Raw genomic sequence first — 16586 nt, 5'->3', positions numbered from 1 at the left:
TCAGTGCTGTATCACCCAGATGTCTCACTGAGCGCCAAAATCAGGGACACCCTCCTCTCCGAAGAGAAAGAGGATTAAAATACTAAGATATTTGATATCCCCCCACATCTTGCCCCAAAAAAGTAATCAAAGTAATCATTAGGAGAAAAATCAGACCTTTGTTGGACTTCCTTTCACTTGTACTTCAGTGGTGTTTTTGTTTTGATTTCCATGAGAGTACAGCCTGACTTGATTTTTCTGTTGATTGGGTCTGAGCCTCTAAATTGCAGACCTTGAGGCAAAGATTAAGATGCAGACAATTTGTTTGGGAGATGCAAGCCCAAGGCAGTGAAGGTAAGGACAAAAAGGGAAGAGAGGGGGTAAGATGTATTGCAGTGAGATGCTATGGGTCATCACCCTGATACTGCTTCACAAGGAGCTGTGAAAAGACAGCAACAGGTCATTCAGCAGCTTTATTTGTACATCCCATGAGCTGAAATGGGCCGCAGAAATCATCTCATTTAAAACCCTCACTTTTCAGATGAGGAAACTGACTTTTATTTCCTGGAGAAACAACAGACAATGTAAAGTATATTGTTTATTATGCAGTAAAATGTAGCCTGTGTAGCACCTTTGGCTTCTCGCTCCCCCTCTCCGCATCCCACACACCCATAAAGTCACCAGTAGTGCCTTTCCTTCACTGCAGTCTCACTGCCCAGTTGGTGTCCTCACAATTCTCTCACCAGAACTACTGAAATACCTCCAGGACTCTCCATCCCCATGCCCCTTCCTCCTCCCACTGCAAACTACTTTTGGAAAAACAGCTCTGATCTCATCACTCCTCTGGAGATATGCCTTCAGTGGCTCCCTGATGCCTAGGGCAGTGCTTCTCAAACTTGATCTTGCCCCAGACTCACCTGGATGACTCCATAAAGCCCACATTGCTAAGCTCCACCCCCAGAGTGTCTGACTCAGTAGGTGTGAGGTTGGGCCCAAGATTTTGCATTTCTAACAAGTTTCTGGATGATGCTGATGTTGGTGATCTGGTGACCAAATTTTGAGAACCATGGCTTCGAAAAAAAAAAATTCAAACTCCACAGCATGGTGTAGGGTAAGGCTATTCAGCTCTATGCATCCCCTCCCTAATGGGGTCAGTTTTGCTCTTCCCTGAAGCATGCTGGAGATGAACTTGGGAGGGACTCGGGCGAAGGTACAAGGCCAGGAGTGGCATGACTGGGCCAGTGGCTAAGGCTGAGGAATGCCTTAGCAAGAAAAAGAAAAACATCTGGACCTAGATGTGAGGTCCCTGGGAACGCTGGCTGCCCAAGGATGTGGGAGAAAAACAATGAGCCTTGGTCCCAGCTGGAACAGTATAGAAGCTTATGTTCTCTGCTAGGTGGTTACAGAGCGCTAAACTGGTCCAGCCGCTGCCCTGGGCCACGGTCCCGTAAGTAAGCTTCCCTAATAAACCATATGTCACGATCACTGGTTCCAGAGACTTTCTTCAGTCTCTTGGAGATGTGGCTGACCTCAAGTTCAGGTGCCACTGGGTTGTTACACAACACATGGCTATAAGTATTTCTGATTCTACTTTGCTTACCTCATGTTTCTTTCTTCCCACCAGCCTCTATGGTCCAATCACACTAGCTTTTCCAAAGCAAAGTATATACTTTTGCTCTTCTGGCCTTTGCTCTGGGTGTTCTCTCTCTCTGGAATGCTTCCCCACTTGGTTTCCTTTCTACTTTCAAAGATTTCTATGCATCCTTCAAGGTCTCACTCAAATGGCAGTATTGCAAAAACTCCCCCAACCTTCTCTCCACAGTACCATGAGTCACTGTTCCTATTCTTTATCTCTATTAAAGCAGGTATGACATAAAACCCACTCTCTACCCTGCATTCAGCCCTGGGAGTGGTACTGGGGCTGACCTGTAAGGACTGCACCAGCCCTACTCTTGTGCCCTCCGGTTGCTGGGTCAGCAATGTGAGGTACCAACTAGATTGGCGGGTAGGGGGAGAGCGGTTGGGGTACTTATTCCCTGGCTATGTCTCTCATCTGATGTCACTCTCCTATAGGCACAACTTTTACCAGGTTCAGCCCATGCTCCTCCCTTGCCTTCAGCCCAGAGTGGCAGGGTGGGGGTGGGGGGCTGCTGCTTCACTATCCCTTACTAGTTTCCCTTAACCCTTTGGCCACACCTGTGTTAGCAATTCCTTTATTAAACTCTCTTCAGTGACCTATTTTGTGGGTATCATCTGTATCCTACCAGGACTTTTCATGATACACCAAGTAACTGTGTACTAGCCTGTCTATCGTCTCTCCCTCTCCTCACTTCTACCCTCACCTCAGAGGGAAGTGATCTGTGTTTAACTCACCTTTGTAATCTTAAGACAGTGCCAGGCACATAGGGGTCTTTAATGCAAGTGGTTTAATTATATTAAATGTTTTGTCAGCAGTGGCATTACTAGGGATGGTGTCACCAAGTGTGGTACATCATGGTGTCACCCCCACATGGACTGCCACCCAAACCAGACCACACGGAATTCCTAAACACCAGAAAATATGACAAAACCAGGGACGTTAAAAACACCAGCAGCAACGAAATTAGTAGCCTGCACTTGTAGCACGTGCAGGTGAAGCCACGTGACCTGAAGCACCGTTGTGATTGGGTAATAATGACAGTTCTGAACAGAGCACGTAGAAGTTCAAAAAGTAAATCAGCACAGAGTTTTAGCCTTGTAGGTATGTTGATACACGTAAGCTGGGCTTATGAAAAATGTCTTTGTTGTTATAACTACAGGGATTTTAAAAAATAATAATAAATTTGTGCTGAAACACTGCACAAAATTTTCTAGATAGTCATTTTGGTGCCTGATTCCAGCCCTGTCTTAGGAGGAACAGAAACGGACCCAATATATTTTTCTGAAGATAGGTGTGTAGGGAAAGTGATGTGGGGTAGGAGTGGGATTCCTAGCAGAAAGGGGAATTAATACTGGCGGCAGGGGGGGAGGGGGTGTGTTTTTTTTAATGTGTCAGGCATGCTAAAGATTTTATCTTATTTTATCCTTATGATACTGCTATAAAGTAGTTGTGAGTATGGCCATTTCACAGATGTAACTGACTGGAGTTCTTCAACTAAAAAATTGCAGAGACTGGATTTTGACCTAGACTTTGACAGGAACTGGGTCTGTTTTTGATCCCAAGCCCACAACCTGCAACAAGTGCAGTTTTCATGAAAAGGAAAGCAAAAGAAGCTAACTGCACAAACGTGTGGTTGGGGTAGGATCAACATACAGGCTGGAGGAGCGGGGCTGAAGACGACTGTGCCAGTTGTCTTCCTGCTACTGAACTAACGGTCCTGGGGCCCCAACTCTGCCCTTGAAGCATGAGCACCAAGTCGCAGCTCTACTTGGAGTCAAAAACATCAGGAAGGGAGGAGTATATGGTCGGCCCAGAGACCTCGAGCCTGCCCTTCTCCCTGGCGCTTTTCTCAGGGAAGCACGGTGGGGCTCCGGAGGACCTATATCAGAGGGAGGACTTTGATGAGGAGGGGGCAATGGGGCTGCTCAGCTTGGGCCCCTGAGCAGTGAAACTCCCAGTGCCTACACTTCTACGGAGAGGCTTACCACACTGTGTTGTAACTGCAGATCTGGAGGAGAACAGAGCCTGGGCCAACTTTTTTTTATTGAATTTGGGCCTTTTTATTTTTTCTCAAATGTTACTTAACATTCCAAAAACCAATCCACTAAAACTTTAATAATATCGGTGTACTGCACTCAAGGGAAACCCTGGTGGCGTAGTGCTTAAGAGCTACTACGGCTGCTAACCAAAAGGTCGGCAGTTCAAATCCCCCAGGAGCTCCTTGGAAACTCTAGAGGGCAGTTCTACTCTGTCTTATAGGGTCCCTATGAGTTGGAACCAATGCGTTTGGTTTGTTTGTTTTTTTAATTTTTATTGTGCTTTAAGTGAAAGTTTACCTATCAAGTCAGTCTCTCACACAAAAACTTATATACACTTTGCTAACCCACTAAACCTTGCTACATACACCCAGTTGCTCTCCCCCTAATGAGACAACCTGCTCCCTCCTTCCACTCTCTCTTTTCATGTCCATTTCGACAGCTTCTAACCCCCTCTACCCTCTTATCTCCCCTCCAGGTAGGAGATGCCAACAGAGTCTCAAGTGTCCACCTGATCCAAGAAGCTCACTCCTCACCAGCCAAAAAAACCAAACCAAACCCCGCGCCGTCGAGTCCAACCCATATTGACCCTATAGGACTGAATAGAACTGCCCCACAGAGTTTCCAAGGAGCGCCTGGCAGATTCAAACTGCTAACCCTTTGGTTAGCAGCCTTAGCACTTTACCACTAAGCCACCAGGCTTTCCTCCTCGCCAGCATCCCTCTCCAAATGGGTTTGGTTTTTTGGGTTTTTATGCTTGTGGTTAGAATCCCATCTAAGAATGGTGGTCTTTGTTATGTTAATGAGGCAGGATTAATGTAGGGTGTGTCTTGAGTCAATCTCTTTTGAGATGTAAAAGAGATTAAACCTAAGAAGCAGAGGTGAGGGAAGATAGATATCAAGACACAAGGAGATCTTCCAGGAACCAGGAAGCAGAAACTGGAGAGACAGGGATCTTCCTCCAGAGCTGACACAGAGAGAGAAAGCCTTCCTCTAGATCTGGAATCCTGAATTCAGACTTCAGTGAAAAAATAAATTTCTGTTTGTTAAAGCCATCCACTTGGGGTATTTCTGTCATAGCAGCACTAGATGACTAAGACAGGGGCCAAAGCCCAGGTCTTAACTGAGCATCACTTAAACTTGCTTTCTTCTCTAGGATTGTATTTCCCTCAGGAACTTCAGGGAGGAAGGGAGATTTCCAGTCCTGTACTTAGAAATTCAGGAACCCTACTAAGATAAGACATATGTATATAAACACACAGTGAAATACTATGCAACCTTTAAAAATGAGTTATAAGATATTTAATGACGTGGGGAAAATTATTTATAAGATATTTAATAACATGGGGAAAATTATATAGATGTACTAAAAAATGAAAAATCGGCTTATTAAATAATAAGTAATGGTGATCATATCTTTAAACTGTATGATTATAGACAGATAGGAAAGATAATTAGCAGAATATCTCAGCCATTAAAATTATGTTTATAGAAAAAAATTAGTAACAAAAATACTTATTGTATTAATGTTAGATGAAAAATGGTAGATAGACTATTGTATAATTAGGGATCGAATAGAAAGTGTGGCCTTAACTTTGTTCAGTGTGAAACCTAGATTCCTGATCCACAAAGATTGTGTGAGATTAAGTGGCAATTTGTTTTATAGCATTATATAACAATGCAATTCATTTTTACCTTATTTGTTCCTCAACGCATTTGAAAGCAATATTCTTTGATTCAGCTGCTCCGTAAGTGTTTCTTAAAGAAATTGGCACAATCCCCAGCTGTTACAGGCGTACAACGGGGCAGCCTATCCACTTAACCGTAGGGTTTAGGAGCCACAGTTTGATGTCTTAGCATATTCCAGTAAGAACGATGACATCTTGGCCTTAAAGTGACCCATCTTATTTCTTCTCCCAAAGGAAAAAACAGTGTGCTCTTTTCACTCCTATAGATTTGGTGTGTGTGGATGGTTGTTGTTATAACTTGTCATTGACATTTCTCAGTCCCCCTCCCCCTCCCCCATCAATTTGCTCAGGAGAGAGGTAGCTACAACTGGCAGGACACAGCATTTTCAAAAGGCACTTTTCAGCACATAAACAGGGTAATTTCACCTGAAAAAAACAAGTCCAAGACAAAGAATCTGCAAAGTTTTCTTTTAATTATATGACAAATCCTATTTAACATTTCAAAGGAGTCCCCGTGTGGCACAAACAGTTAAGTGCTAGACTATTAGCCGAAAGGTTGGCAGTTTGAACCCACCCACGGGGACCTTGGAAGACAGGCCTGGAGACCTGCTTCTGAAAGGTTGCAGCCTGGAAAACCTCATGGAGCAGTTCTACTCCGCACATGCGGGGGCGCTGTACGTGGGAATTGACTCCATGGCAACTAAGGACAACAACAACGTTAGAAAGTTATGAGATATTGGGGGTAAGCTTGAGAATCAAAGAGCGCCACAAATATGTCTGGGCGTTGTGGGTCATCTGTGACAGAGTCAAGAGTTCTACGGGATTGTGAGGGTTCTCTGCTGGAGGGATAAGTAATCCTGCACGTCCACGTGTACAGACTCCAGTAAGAACTTAAGCAACATACATACGCCTTCTCCCATGTTCATCTGGTCTGGAGTATGTGTCACTGGCAGGATAGCTGACATCAACAGCAAAACTGGTTCCTTTTCCGTAGGCTGCAGCTGTAGAGAGAAAGACAAACGTCTAAGAATGTAGAAAGTTACGCAGTATGTAGAGTCACGCCCGAATCTGACGACATTTAAAAAACAAGTTCCTACACCCCAAAGCCAGTTTTCATCGTTTCTAAAATTCACTCCTACTGCCCTCAGAACGTTGCCAGTCTCCTTGAGGGTGAAACACAGTGAGTTCTACGCTGACAATGACAATATGGCTGCCATCTAGAATTCTACACTGCTTGGGAGTGAATAGACAACGCTAGAACTGCCTGTTCATTTCATTCTGAGCAGTCAGATGCCCCTCTTCCTTACTATGCTTTCCAGCATAACTGAGATTAAGCTGTGTTGACTGACATGTGGCACTGAGCCTGCATCTGTCCCGTGGAAGAGGAGTCTCTTGTTATTCTTGTCTTGCCCATTGTTGGTGTCCATGTGCTTTTTCCTTACCTGGTAGCTCTGCCAGAGATGGATATTCTGTGTTCTCCAAATCTGCAAATGACAAAAGGCAAAACATTTTTGAAAGGACCTTAGAGTTTGGTCTACTGTGTTTGTTGCAGATTTTAAAATAAGCATTAAGGAGGAGGAGGAGGAGGATAAAATGCAAATGAATAGCAAATTCAGAGAGTAGGTACCTTGCAGTCTTTGGAAAAAAGATTCCCTAAAGGTATTTATTAGCATCTATACTTTGTAACAATGCTTATTAGTATATATTCTACTTAATAGAACTTATAACTTACATCTAAATACCTATATATGTTCCCTGGTATTCTTGTAGATCCACTAACATTCAAACATCTACACAAAATTTTGTAATCATTCAATAAGTACTTAACTGGTCATCTCCAAATTTATTTCGTGAGGCTTCTGACCCATGACAATTCTTTCTGAATTACTCCAATTATGGTTACAATTCACCTCATAATTGCCTACCATTTACCAGCTGTCATTGAGTCGGTTTCAACTCATGGTGACCCCATGTGCATCAGAGTAAAACTGTGCTACATAGGGTTTTCACGGCTATGGCCTTTCAGAAACAGGTGGTAGGCATGTGCCTAACCATCTGTGCCACCCAAGGAGCCTCGTAACAGTCTAATCTAATGATTACTTCTCTCTAAGCCTCTCAAAAGCATTTCAAACCATGAACCATTCCCTCCTTGGTTATTTGTCTTTCTTGAATGTCTTCTTTTTTAAAAAAAAAAATGACACTCTATTGGTTCTCCTTCCTTCTAGAAAAATTAATTTAACAACCACTCAACAATCATCTACTGAATATCTACTAAGAAGCAAGAACTATGTTGAGTACCTGCACCAAGAAGCTTAAAATCTAGTGGGAAAGAATAACATGAAAACATATCACCACCCTCTAGAGTGGGGCCCTGGTGGCACAGTGGTTAAGAGCTATGGCTGCTAACCAAAAGGTCAACAGTTTGAATCCTCCACCTGCTCCTGGGAAACCCTAAGAGGCAGTTCTACTTTGTCCTATTGGGTCACCATAAGTCCGAATCGCCTTGATGGCTATGGGTTTCTGTTTTTTTTTTTTAGAGTAAAAAGAGATGGTTTAGGGGGACACACTGGAGCTAAGAAAGCATAAGAAAGAGATTCAGAGAATCTATGCTAGGAGAGAGAGAAGGAAATATAGAGGATGATGTTCTAGAAATAAGAAGAAGAGAGATTCAAGAAAAATGGAGTAGTTACAGGTAGTAGATATTGGGAAGAAGTCAAGTTTTAAAAGCAGAAGGAATGATTGTTTTGCTGAGCGTGAGGTCTTAAGGAGAGTGATGAAGGTCTGGAATGGGGTAATGCTTGAGGGAGATGAATGGAGGAAGCAATGAAGGATTCCTAACAGCCCGGAGGGTTCAGCTGAGGTTGGGGACCATGAATTAGTAATGATTTTATCTAAGGCCAGCAGAAGAAGAGCAGGTGGGTTATGGGATTAATCCAAACTTGGGGTTCTGCAAAATGACTATGATAGAAGGACAAAAGCAAAGAATGTTGGAGATACTGGAAAACACAACTGAAGTGAGTTTCTTGCTCTTCTTGTACTCTCAACAGCTTTTAATGCCATGAACCTCCTCCTCATCCTCCTCAAAGTTCTGTCCTTTCTACAAGAAGAATCCTTCTTCTGGTTCTCCTTCCATCTCAGGAATTAAGTTCATCCATTCCCTATGCATTGTGTCCTACTATGTGTTAGACACCGTGATGGGTTCTGTGAATGCAGAGATGAATAGAATAGGATGTGACTCCTACCTTAAGAAGCTCACTGTCTAATGGTGGAGTCAGGCAGGTTATCAAAGTACAATTTTAGAAATGTTATAATGTAGGTATGTGCACAATTATATGGGAGAAGCTGCTACATTTTAAATTATTACAATGCCACCACTCTTCTCTGACACAGGTAGAACAACAATAACCTTCTGATACACTCTTACACTTCATTGGCTAATGTCTTTATGCAGCATAGCAGACCTTTTGGGGATCTCCTGAAAATCCACTCTACCCCACCTCCAATGTGCACGAACTTCCCGTTTGGGGGGAATTGGCTTACACAAAAATTTAGGGTGGAGCCTAATTGGGTTAAAGCAGTCAGGGTAACCTCATGATGGGAATCACATACTGATTGGATCAGGTGACCCGGGCTCAGGCCTATCAGCACACGGCACTTCCCAGGCATGGAGGTTGGTCGAAGTGGTCCATTCAATACAAGGCTCAGGATTTTTGTCCAATGATGGTGGGACAGAGCTCAGTTTCTCTTCTGTAGGATGTAAATGAGGAAGCACAGAATCCCTCATTATTGCCAGAACCATCCTACAACCACTAGGGAACTCCAGCCTTAAGATGAAGCTGACATTGCTGACAGCAAAGCCAGTTAATATTCTTTAGGCAGTTTGAGTGAATATTTTTGTGAATTACAACTGAAAGTGTCCTAACATACACATTTAACCTTGGACTCTCCTTCATTACTGCTAATGACCATGTGTTTTGAAGTCTACAGAGCTTGAGTGAGTCTAATTCCAAAGAATATGAACATAATAAGACATAAAAGGAAAAGTGTTGTTGAAAAAGTTTTTCATGTTAGTTCCTTCAACATTTTTTATGAAGTAATTTTTAAACACAACATTACCTTCTCTATTTTGTAGGAAAGACAAGTCTGATTGAACATGCCCGTTACAGTGTTATATTCTGGTTGCCCAGGTTGGAGTTCCCGCGTCCTCATCCACCTCACCACAAAAAAAAAAAAAGCATGCTCTATTCCGTGGATTTCACTGTCCAGTAAATAATACATCATTTACCCACTCAAGTGGGCAACCTAGAAATTGGCCTTGAACCATCTCTTTTCTCTCAGGTGCAACTGGTCCTACCATTTAAGTCACTTACAAAAACGCCCCTACCCTCCTTGCTCAGGAGGCTGCCTCCCTTCAGCGCCTCAGTGCCTCTTGCCTGGGCTATGGCAGTACACTATTTAGAAAGATTTAAATGACTCTGATTTTACACTTCATCATTTGTAAGGTATGACATTTGTTGTCTGAATAGTATGACATTCAAAAAGTGAAAATGGCTCCCTCTAGCCCTACTCCCAATCCCCTCACCAAATTTCCCTTACTGGAGATAACCAATGTTATTAGTTATTTCCATATCCTTCCAGAGGTATTTTTACACAAAAGGTAGCACTGTATACCTACTCTTCAGCAGCTTGACTTTTCCCCTTAATGTATCCTAGAAATCTTTCCATATTAGCACACAGTGAGCTTCCTCATCATTCCTACAGCTCATGGTATTCTATTGCATAGATAGGCTAGAAGTTATTTAACTGTTAGTCTGCTATGTATGGACATTGAGGGTGTCTTAGGTTGGGCTCACCACAGAAGCAAAACCAGTACAGCATATAAATATATAGAGAGACTTACATAAAAGAAAAGGCTCACACAGTTGGAGAGGCTGGAAAGTCACAAGTTCATGGTTCAGGCTGGAGGCATCTCCTGACTCACGTAGCCACAGGTGCTGGTGAATCCAAAATCAGAAGGTTAGACGGGAGGCCTCTGGCTCATAGGCTGTGGAGGCCGACAAATCGCAAGAACAGCCTGTAAGACAGCAGGTGAGTTACTAGCTCAAGTTCCAAGGATCAGAGGTCAGATGAAGAGGATACAGAGTGAGCACAAGCCAGAGTGAGCCTTGCCAGGAAGTCTACACACCCAAGGAAACTCCCTTTCAAATGACTGGCTGTTCACAACAGATCTCATCGAGGAGGTGATCATACTATATATATCATATCTCATTATTAAGTTTGCTATGTCATTAAAAAGCCATCAAATTGCCAAACCACTGAGGATCATGACCCAACCAAGTTGACACACAACCTTAACCATCAAGGAGGGGGTTCCCATTTTTTACCTTTTATAAATAAGGCTGTAATGTACAACCTCATACATAGGTAACCACAGGCAGGTACTACCATATTAATAGGGGAAATTCATAGAAAGGGGAAAGCAGAATCATAAAGTAACTGTATATGCAATTATAATCATGATAAACCAAATGAAAAACCAAACCCATTGCAGTAGAGTAATTCTGACTTACAGAGACCCTTTTGGACAGAGTAGAAACTTGGGTTTCCAAGGAGCAGTGAGGAGATTTGAACTGGCGACCTTTTGGTTAGCAGCTGAGCTCTTACCCACTGTGCCACCAAAAAAAAAAAAAACCCTCTGCCATCGAGTTGATTCCGACTCATAGCGACCCCATAGGACAGAGTAGAACTGCCCCATTGAGTTTCCAAGGAGCGCCTGGTGGATTTGAACTGCTTATCTTTTGGTTAGCAGCCGTAGCACTTAACCACTACACCACCTGGGTTTCCCCACCCTGCCACCAGGGCTCCATAGTTCTAAGAGTATTGGCAAACTACCCTCCTTAAAGATTGACCAGTCTTAGAGCGATATGCAAAAACCTCATCTCCGGCCCCTCTGTCTCATTCATCCCTGCTTGGAAATGTATCCTCCACATTTTTGATAAACACCATTTTTCTAAGATGTAGATCTGGCTTGTCACTCTTCTAATATCCAAATCTGGAATGCCATGCTCCTGCTTCCCCTGCTCAAAACCCTTCCATTTCTCCCCACTGATCTTTAAGACCTTTCACCATGTCCACCTGTGCTGTCCAGTGTGGACCACCAGGCACATGTAGCTATTGAGCCTTGGAATGTGGCCTGTCCCAACTGAGACCTGATGTAAGGGCCAGATTCACACTGCATGGCAAAGCTTTAGGCTGACAAAAAGAAGGGACAATATCTCACTGATGCTTTTTTAACACTGATTACATGTTGAAATAAATACATTTCTGGTACTGAATTAAGTAACAGATAATTAAGATTATTTTCACCTGTTCCTTGACACTTTTTAAAATACAGCTAGTAAAATATTCTACATTACACTGGGGTTGGCTCTTGTGGCTCCTGTTATATTTCTATTGGGCAGCACTCATCTTGACCCTTCTTCCCTGTCCCATCTCATCTTCTCCCAGCTCTGTGCTTCAGACCACAGTGATCCCTGGGCCTCAGATGCCCCTGCCTGCTCCACACTCCTCACCCTCCTCACCTCACCCCCAACCCTCTTAGTTGATGCTTCCTCTTGGAGGTCTTCCAGAGATTTTAATTCTTTCTTCAGAAGTCCGCCTCCCTTTGCAGGCCCTGACCTCAAGGGCCTCACCATTCTCCCGAGAATACACAGCAGCAAGCAGTTCAGTACTGTTGGCAAAGGAAGAAAAGGAGGCAGAAAAGCCCCAAAAGTCAGTTAAAGGGTAAAGTTGGCGGATGTCATAAAGCATGTGAACACATTTAAGAAAAAAATCTAAGTACTTTTTTTTTTTTTTTACCTGAACTCAGAATGTGAACTATATTTTGGCAGCAAACGACAGTAATAAGAACAACAAGACTTTCAAAGAATGACAAACACAGGAGAAACTTACTGTCTTCCACTTGGGCATCTGACCAGTTTAGATCCTTGGGTGGGGAGACCCGGCCCTGGGACCCCGGCCGTCGCCCACTCCCCGCCCCAGCCTGCAGGACCAGAGACCTGAGAGTTGCAAGTCCCAAGAAACCCGCTCCCTCCAGCTCCCACCGACCCGGGACCTACTCACCTGGCCCAAGGCCACAGTCACAGTGGCGACAACAAAAGAGGCAGAAGAGGCTCTCCAGGAACAGGGAGGGGTTTTGGGGAAACGAAACTGAAACTCTGAGGCCCAAGTCCCGGGGGCAGGACGTGCCTTCGCCTCAGGCCGGCCCTACCCGCGCCCGGAGCCCGCGCAGCCCGCCCGCCCGCAGAGCCATGGCCTCGGCGCCCTGCCCGCCGTCCCCGCTCGTCGTGCGGGTGTCCGAGCCCGGCCCCCGGCTGCGCAGGAAGCTGGAGAGCTACTTCCAGAGCCGGCGCTCGGGCGGCGGGGAGTGCACCGTGCGGGCCCTGGGCGACAGCGCCCCGGACACCTTCCGGGTGGAGTTCAGGGAAAGGGCAGGTGAGCTGTGGGCGGCAGAGGTGCGGGCCCGGGCTGGGGGTGCAAGGCCGTCCTGGGCCAGCCCCGCGGGTGTCCTGCTAGAAGCAGCCCCCGCTGACCCAGGAGAGAGGGCGGGAGAAAGGATGGCACTGTCTGGGGGGACACGAACTGGGGGCTTCAGCTGCCAAGAGACTCAGCCCGACAGCAGAAGAGAATCCCAGTCTGGGATCTGGTCTGATCACGCCTTAAGGTCGATGCTTGCTAATATCCTCATCCCCAGGCCCCTTATATTTCTCAGTTGTCCTAAGAAGCCACTTCCTGCCCCTGGACGTTGGTGGGCAGGTGTCCTTGTTCAGGCATTCCACTTTTATTTGTAAAATTATGATCCATTGGTCTATTGAAGATTACAGAAGTAATATATGCTCACTACTCGATGGCAGTGTTTTTTTTTTTTTTTATAGGAGGAAAGGAAGGAATAAGTACAGAACCTAAGTGTCCTAAGGCAAAATCACCACAAAATTATAGTAAGACATAAAAGAAGTATTTTATTCCACATATGTTCCAAGAGGCAAAAGTGAGAGATGAACAAGCATGCTGCCAGAGCTATGCCTGCCTGACACTGAGGTATGTCACAGAATCATCAGTATATGTAGACATTACAAATGGGTAGAATCATTAAAAGCTTCACCTTTTCACAGACAGGCTAAAAAATGCTAAATCATTGTGAGTCAACATTTTGAATTGTCTTTCTTAATAATCATTGGTCCACTGTTCAGTAACAACAGTCAGAAGGGTCTCCATAAGGTCCAACAAATCTTATTATTTAGTAAATGCTAATAGAGAAAAATAAAAGTGGAAAATATGTGGGCCTTTTGTGCTCTTGGAAACCCTGGTGGCATAGTGGTTAAGTGCTACGGTTGTTAACCAAAGGGTCGGCAGTTTGAGTCTGCCAGGCGCTCCTTGGAAACTCTATGGGGCAGTTCTACTGTCTTATAGGGTTGCTTGGAGTCAGAATTGACTCGATGGCACTGGGTTTTGTGCTCTTAAGTATTTGTTTATGTGAAAGGTTTCCCGAAAGATGTTTTCCAAGATTGTCCTACCTGTCATTTTTATAGCTCAGGGCCCAGTTGATGTGTCCTGGTGAGTCCTTGTTGCTCCAGCTGAGTCACATTCTTTATACTCAAGGACAGGGAATAATGGCTCCAATTTTAAGTCCTAGATCACTCCCTCCTTTTGATCAGAAATTGGAGATAACACATCCATGATTAAAACCTGGACTCGGTCAAGCTCCTAGATGGCAGCCATGGTAGGTTCTTTAAACTCATGGTGCTGTGTTTCCAATGGATACCATCTGGTTCTTCACCAGGATCTTAAATAAGAGTGACGGTTCCATCAATTGCATTGCAGAAATGAGCAGAATCTATGTACATTTTAGTCTGAGCCTTTGTTTCACCTTTTAAGCATGTAAGACAATAGAGGATAAGTTTTATTATGCCAAATACTACCAGGATGCAGACTAGGAATATCCCTATTCCTTGCAATAGTGATCTAGCCCGTGTTCTGATTCCTGATAGTAACCAACCAAATTAATCTGATGTTTGTAGGGGTATTATACTATGTAACCAAGTAGCTTGCTGTCTAATTCTATGTGTATCTTTTTCTGCTTTTCCTGTGTTGTTTATCCAAATGCAACAAGAAATATTTGCTACAGCACAGGCTCCACCTTATTGGGCTTATAAAAAATCTAAGACTATTCTGTTATCTAATGTCACTTTGACTAATAAGGGCAGAGATTGCTGTTGTGTTTCCATTCCATTAGCAACTTCATCAGCTTTTTGTCCCATCCCAAAAACCCCTTGCATTGAATTGATTCCGACTCATAGCGACCCTATAGAACAGAGTAGAACTGCCCCATAGAGTTTCCAAGGAGCACCTGGTAGATTCGAACTGCCGACCTTTTGGTTAGCAGCTGTAGCTCTTAACCACTATGCCACAGGGTCTCCTTTGTCCCATAGTGATTGGTAATTTCTTCAAGATTTCTCCAATTCAACTATACCATAAGTAGGAATTAAAGCTCTTAGAAATGATGAACTGCACCCTGAGTGTTGGACCTGTGAGTTCTTCAGACTCTCATTTTATACTGTGTAGCAATTTAACATTACCTTTCCAATATTTGGAACCCTGGTGGCGCAGTAGTTAGGAGGTTGGCTGCTAACCAAAAGGTCGGCAGTTCAAATTCACCAGGTGCTCCTTGGAAACCCTGTGGGGCAGTCCTACTCTTTCCTATAGGGTCACTGTGAGTCAGAATTGACTCCACAGGAATGGGTTTGGTTTTGGTTTCATTCCCAATATTTAGTAGCATCACTACTATGAATATCTAAAGGTAATCCTGAAGCTCCCAAAGTGTATTGCCCACGCATTTGCCAGGAATCTAAATAAGAGATTGCCCATGTAAATTCACTGTCAGTTGGAAAGGGATCATCTAAACTAGTATATTGGATCCACCACACAAAAACATACATCCATTTGGAGCACACAAAGTTTTTCTAGAAGATACAGAAAGTACAGAAACATATACATGTGTCAACCAAGTTTTCATTAGAGAATTATCACAGATATTCTTCCTAGTTGTAATTCTATACAGGTACAAATCCAACACTATATCAAATTACCAGCACTCGTTACAGATTGTAACAATCAAACAAAAGCATTTTCATTCCAAGTATCTGTTCCCCTAACAAATAAAGGAATAACTATATAAACAATCAACATCATTTTAAATCAAAGTTAATTAATATAGATTAGCAACGTGATAAAGAGTACAACAAATAACAAAATATCTAAATCTGTGAATCATACAACATTGCTTGGTACCTCGGCTAAGAGTAAATGAGGATTGGGAACTTCAGGGACTCTACATATTGTAATCTTATTTATGGCTCTTAAATCTTGTACAAATCTCCACCCTCTATAATTTTTTTCTTTTTTACCAGAAAAATAGAAGTATTACAAGGACTAGTCATGGTATAATTAGACCTTGCTGAAGAAAATCTTGAATAATAGGTCCTAACTCTGCTATAGCTTCAGGCTTTGTAGATATTGAACTATTCTAGGCACAGGTTTTAAAAGTATCTGTTTGCACCTGAATAGGTTTAGCTGACAAGACTTTTCCTTCATCTGTGGTTGACTTTGCCCAAAGCTCAATGGGTACTTGCTCTAATTCCTTCTCTCCTCCCTGAACCTGTTCTGTAGTTTCTTCTACTTCCATTAATCTTTGAATAAAGCATAATGCATCTTCTACTTTTCTCTCAGTAACTGAGTCATCTAACAGAGGAAAGTTGAATAGAATTTCTACAGTGTCAGTAAACTGTATATGGCCTCCCCATTTGGATAATAAATATAGCCCTAATAGATTAACAGGGGCATCATCACTGAGAAGAAATGGATGTAAATCATCAGTGCATCCTAAAAATATTGGTAGTGGCTCTGAATGAGGCAAAATTTGTTATTCATTTCAAACTCCCACGACTTTAGAAATTTTGTAACTCCAAGAAAGGGGGTTTCATAGACATGGAGGATGTATTGCCGACATGGTAGAACCTGTGTCAACCAGGAAGGTACAAGGCTCCCCATTTACCTGGAGCATTGTTTCTAGCTGACTGTTAAGGACAGCCATGGTGAAGACCCCTAAATTCTCACAGCAGAGTCACCATGGTGGTAATGGCAGTGCTCTTTGTTTATTCTTAAGTTTTAAACAATCCCTCTTAAAGT

General features: G+C 43.4%; 1 protein-coding gene across 1 annotated transcript in view; it reads right to left on the bottom strand.

Annotated features, from left to right (window-relative positions):
• PARP15 (poly(ADP-ribose) polymerase family member 15) overlaps positions 1 to 12458 on the bottom strand; it is a 64874-nt gene extending 52416 nt beyond the window's left edge. Inside the window, exon 1 of the mRNA XM_049878121.1 lies at positions 12294 to 12458. The gene's annotated coding sequence lies outside the window, so the exon portion shown is untranslated. The remainder of the gene's footprint in view (positions 1 to 12293) is intronic.
• Between the last annotated feature and the right edge of the window lie 4128 nt (positions 12459 to 16586).

Source organism: Elephas maximus, chromosome 1 (assembly GCF_024166365.1).
Source record: "Elephas maximus indicus isolate mEleMax1 chromosome 1, mEleMax1 primary haplotype, whole genome shotgun sequence".
NCBI classification, from domain to species: domain Eukaryota; kingdom Metazoa; phylum Chordata; class Mammalia; order Proboscidea; family Elephantidae; genus Elephas; species Elephas maximus.
The sequence above is the reverse complement of the archived record's forward strand: the minus strand, read 5'-3'. Positions and strand labels throughout refer to the sequence as shown.